Source organism: Myotis nattereri (assembly GCF_964212035.1).
Source record: "Myotis nattereri genome assembly, chromosome: 3".
Taxonomy (NCBI): Eukaryota; Metazoa; Chordata; class Mammalia; order Chiroptera; family Vespertilionidae; genus Myotis; species Myotis nattereri.
Window position 1 is genome coordinate 52,739,477 of NC_138077.1, and position 6,000 is coordinate 52,745,476.

Below are 6,000 nucleotides of genomic sequence, written 5' to 3' on the forward strand. Positions count from 1 at the left end.
AATAGAGGAGGAAGTGAGCAGGCAGGATAGAAGAGCAACAGCTTTGGCAGTCAGAGCTGGGTTTTCCTTAGGGATTTCCCCAAGCAAGACAGAGGCCTTCACAGCCACCCCAGGGCACCTCCCTCTCTTGGCCTCACCCCTGTTTCTAGCCACAGCTTCCACACTGTTTAGTGGATCTGAAGTCATGCTCTGACAGCCCTGCCCAGCCCCTGAGGCAGAGAGAGGGTTCTCACTGAGGGGTAGCAGGATGGCACCTCCCTTCCTGAATCCTTCCTACCACAGGTTACAACACTTGCCTCTCTTGCCCTGTCAGCTGGAGCGCCAGTCAGCGGTGCTCATCCTGTTTTCAAGGGAATACATAAAACTTCCCTTCATGTTCTAAATTATTGGGCTGATTTGCTCTGTTCCTGGGTGTCACCTCCCTGGACCTAACCTTGACTGGGCCCTTAATTTAGCACTGCCTTGCTCTCAGGCACGCTAATGAAAAGAGCTGCCGCAGTATGACACAATGTGTTTTATTACAGTTAATAATGCACTGGAGTGGGAGTTCCCTGAAGAATTTTGAAAAATGTCTCCCTCATTAAAAGTCAAACTTTTGTTTCTTGTATTATTTCTTCCACTCTGAACCCCACTCAAAGTGAATGCAGATGAAGAGGACTTTCTTAATGTTGTGTTTTTTTTTTTAAATAAAATATTAGTGTGACTGCAAGATGGTAAGTGCCTGTACAGCTTCTCTTTATTTTATAGAATCATTGAACCACTTTATTCCTCAGTGTAACCCAAAGAAGATTGCCAAATGCTGCTCAACAGAGCTCCCCTTCAATGCCTCGGCTGAGATCTGCTCTTGTAGGAAGTCATCTCCACCACGCCCTGAGTTTTGCTGTCTGTGTGTTATGTTTCCTGTGTGTCCCAGAGATGGATTGTGAACAGAATCTTCCATTCTGCTTTCAGTTTTCGGAAGTAGCTATTGAGCTCAAGCCAAATCATGTATTTAAAAACACATACACAGTTAAGGCTTACCTGACAATTACTTCTCTCTTTTTGAAGACTTCATCAGTTGCCTGATTCAACACCATTTACAGGGAAGAGAAGAGGAGACACTTTTACTGTGCCCCCTGAATTGGCTGAGCTACTTGGCTCTCTGCTCATTGGAATAGGCTACTGAGGTCAGTGCTACTTGATTTCTCACCGAGAGGAGAATTCCAAAGCTGGAAATAGCTTCTCTGGCTGGCTCCGCCCTGTCAGCCTAAATCATCCCCCAGGGTTCACCGAGCGAACACGTAATAGTGCCCCCCCCAGCCCCCACCTCTGGAAAAATACCCACAGTTTATGGCTTAATGACCACTGAGTCAGCAGCATCTCTTTCTTTGCCAAGAATAGCACATTGTTTTTTGTTTTGTTTTGTTTTTGTTTTTAATCAAGTAATCCCTCCATGAGACAAGATAATCACAGATTTTATAGTACATGATAGAAATTCATGGTGGCAGGGGCAAGATTATTTAAACAAAATACAGAAAGTATGAGAGAGAGAGAGAGAGAGAGAGAGAGAGAGAGAGAGAGAGAAAGAGAGAGAGAGAGAGAGAGAGAGAGAGAGAGAGAGAGAGAGAGAGAGAGATAGGGCGCCAAGGACAAAGATTAATCATTTTCTGTTTACAAAATGGCTATGATTTGCAACTGTGGCACTCTCCACCTTTCTCTTCTCCTCTAAGAGATCTACCAGGAGGATTCCTTGACCTCGCCACAAAAGCCTCCAAGTTGCCAAATTCTTTCTGAGACTGCACACTTGTCGGGTATACAAAGATTTCATTAGTTCCTAAGTGTTTCCTGACCTTTTAAAAACTAGTTAAATCAAGGGAAGCTAGGGAAGTACTTACTCTTTTCCAAAGCCTCTCAGACAACAAATGGAAAGAAAAAAGAGGCAAGACCTGTAGTATAAAGAGCCTTGGAATGATAAATAGGAAATGTCTAATATTTTCTTGGCTAAGCTACAAATTTCTCTTGTGCCTGCTAGAAATCACTCAGTTTTTTTGTGACTGTAAATTTTCCATGTGTTTGCAAGTCTTTCAAGAAATAAGCAATGCCCTTTATTGTAATTTTATTGTGTTAATTTTGCCAGGTTCTAATGCATTTTATTATTCTGTGAACGCATAATGGGATAAGGAGTATAGACTTTGATTCAGAATACATGTGATGCGAAAGCCTATATAGTCATTGCTTTCAATAGGAAGACTTTTGGCTTTAATACTGTGTTCACGTCCCTTGCATTTGTTCTAGTGTGAAATTCCTCACATATGTAATATTATTATTGATCTAGGCTCCAACCTCCATTTTTTAACTGTCTATTCATCTTCACACTGCTCTCATACTACAAAAAAAATTGGCTACGTAGTGAACCTTAATTTATTACGTTTAATTCCGCTTTGCCAGACACGGTGTGAGGCACAGGGCAAACTATTAGTCCTTTCTCTCCTTTTGTCTTTTGCTCTAAGAACTCATCTTCAGCGACTGCTCACTGCATAGCATATTCCAAACTCCTTGGGCCTTCACAATCTGGTGCCATCTGTTTTTGCAGGCTCCCTGTCTTTTCACATCCATTTCTTTTCTCCCTATGTTCTTCACACCAGTCAGACTACCCTTGTGAGGTGCTAGAGTATCCGTTTTCCTTCATGTTTTAATACCCCTACCAATCTGTGTGCAATGCCACACCTTACTCTTTCCCTGGAATTACCCCAGATTAAAGGTTGCCTTCTTGCCTACTCCTCTCAGGCAGAGTCAGTCTTTGGCTGCACTGAGATCCTGAGAAGTTATTTGTATTCCTCTAGCTCATCCTATATAATAAAAGGCTAATTTGCAAATAGACTGAATGGCTGAACAACCGGAACAACTGAACAACGGATAACCGGTCTCTGTGATGGACACTGACCACCAGGAGGTGTGTGCGGAACATGGTGGGTATTGGCCGTGGCGGGATGGTGAAGCAGGTGAGCGGGGGGGGGGGGGGGGGGGTGCCAGACCAAGGCGGGGCACTGGTCACTGTTATTGGAGCAAGCCTCTGGTGGTTACTGGAAATTCTTTGCTCCTGCGCCTTGTGATCCTGCCCGGCATTCGCATCTGCTGCCGGCGCTGGCCATGCTCTCACCCACTGCCAGTGCCGGAGCTACTGCTAGCACCCCCTGCTGGTGCCTGGTGCCAGTCCCAATCACTCGATGCCATCAGTGGGTGTGAGTGGTGGCTATAGGCCCCAATCGCCCCTGAGGGCTTCTCTACCTCCCCCTGCTCCTGAGGGGTGATCGGGGCAGCAGCCGCCACTCGCACCCACTGACAGTGGCGGCCTCGCTCGCACCCACTGCTGGCTCCGGCCTCATTGCTCCGCGCCATCAGCGGGTGTGAGTGGGGCCAGCGCCGTCAGCATGTGGGAGCAGCAGCAATGGGAGCAGGGCTGCCCTGCTGGCAGACAGGGGACTAGGGGCATGGCAGGAGGGCCAGGCGGGGGAGTGGAGGATCAGCCGAGACCTGCCCCTGTGCCCACAGCAGCCTTGAGGCCCACAGTTCCTTTCAAGGTGCACGAATTTGTGCACTGGGCCCCTAGTAGTATCAAAATTCTCTAAGTGTCTATCTCCCATGGTGGCCTCTTCAGGAGCAGGCATATTTCTTCTAACACCCCAGCAGCATCACTTAATGAATGCAGTATCTGTCCATGAGAAGCCCTCGGTAAGTGTTGGTTGAATCAGTGAATAAATGAATAAATTCTAAAATTTCCTCCCCAAATAATGGTGCCCTTAAAAAGGCATTAAAGGAGGAGGTTATTCTTTCAACAATCAGTTTAAAATCTTCATTAAGGTCTTGCTACGTGCCAGGCCCTTTTCTAGGTCCCAACTATTGCTTGGTTTCATAAATTGAACTACAGCATTTTCTTTTAATTTTAAGTTCAGAACACTTACTAAAAAATGATTCTTTGTTGTTAGACACACACACACACACACACACACACCTAGTTTTAATTCAGTCTCTCCAAGCTTTGGTTCTGTGCTCTATGAGAGCACTGTTGCTGTTTTCATGAAGTATAGCTTCCTATTTGTGTCAGTCAGGTGTTCTTATTACGTGTGCCTGTGCTGTAGATAGGATTTCAGGCCTTCTGTGTTCTCCTGTGGCTAAGGCGGGTGTAGGGGGTCAAAATTCCTTAGTAGGAGCCACAAAACTCTAAACAAGAGCAATTGGTGTCTAGTTGTTCCTCCCCACCATGGACTGGAAGTCAGGAGAAAGCAAGGTAAGGGAGGCTGCAGAGAAAAGCTCCTGCTTGGGAACTAGCAGCAGGGGCCAAGTAGGTCAGTGGAATATGCAAACAGTCTAATCTGTGAAACATAGGGTAGGAAATGCTGAAGGATTCCCATAATCTTTTTTTTTTTTTTTTAATATATCTCCTACCAAGAACATTCTAGGGCACAAAAGAATTTGCTTCTATTTCTCATGTATGGGGTTTTCCAGGCAGCATCTTAAACTGAATTGAATTAAAAATAAAGCCAAAGTGAAAACACTAGCTTTGCCCCTAGAATTTTTTTTTAAACGGTGGCCCCAATAGTGTTGCATTGTAGGTTACTGACTGTTCTTTCTAATTACCTGTCACTAATGGTTACCTACTTGGAAACCCAACTCTGTCCAAGACAAGCCCTTAGGTGACATTATATGAAGTTCCACCCTACCCCTAATATCCTGACATTCTTAAATACGCTGCTCAGCTGCGCTTGTCAAAGGCAATTGCATTTGCCACATTTCAGATCGGAGACCGGAAGCATGTTTGATCTGTGCCAGCACTGACTCAGTGAAGGATTGTGGAGCTGAAACTCACTTTGATTTTTACTAGAGCCCTCCAAATAGGAAACAATGAATTGATGGATACATTCCCTCAGACTGTTATAGGGCTAAAGAGAACACATAAAAAATGTGAACCTCTCTTCTTACCTGCTTCCTCTCTTAGAGGGGCATAGAAATAAAGAACATTTACAGAGAGTGGACAGGAATAAAATCTTCTGGTTAATCAAGCTAGCATACATATTAAATGTGGTAGTATATTTCTTGAAGGATTAGAATAGAATAAAATGACATCAATACTAAAATAACTCTAAGCAGAATTTAGCACAAATGTGTTTTATTCCATAAGCACTGGAACTTCACCTTTCATCTCTCCAGGCCCTGGGACCTGACCAAGCCCTTCCCTCCTGGGGCAGCTGCTTTCAGGAACCAACAGGCTAGTGCAGCTTCTCTCCCAGCTCAGCCGGCTTTCAGAGAGCTCCAGTGGCGGGGTGGGCAAGCCCTTTCCCACCCAAGGCCAGTTCCACTCACCAGGCCTCCCTTCCCTGTCACCATCAGGCTTCCTGGACGTCCAGCCTCCTTAACCAATGTCATCTTCAGGCATCGCAGTATTCTCTTCGGCCCCATGAGCTGGACACTCCAGCCACCATCCTCACAAACGGCTCATACCCTGGGCCTAATCAGAATATTTGATAACCAAAACAGTGTGGGCTGGTTTCAACAAAGCGAAAAGGAAAATGGCCATCGTGAAATATACTAGGCTCATATAATTCCCAGAGGACTCTGATGTACCAAGTGTTACCCCTTTAGTTTCTGGGGTAACTGGGGGGACCTAGGGGTGGTTAAGTGATGGGGAACACTCTGGAGGCTCAGACAGGTGTCTGCTTACCAAGTGGTATTGTTGTGCTAGTACAGGCCTGTGGAGTGTCAGTCCATCTGAGACCCCAGGTGACTTCCCGAAATGTTGCCTGCTTTTCACATTAACAGAATTCTGGTTTTTCTCTCCCATGTGGCTCTTACCAATCATGGCTGACAGTTCACCTTGGTGTCTTAGAGCACAGAGCTGGGAGGGGTGGGGCTTTCTCTTTGATTCTCAAGACTGCTTCCTTCATCACCAGTCCCCCTATCCTGACTCATACTCACCAAGGTAAAAACTCCTTCTTGAGGCTCATGCCAGCTACTATGTATTCC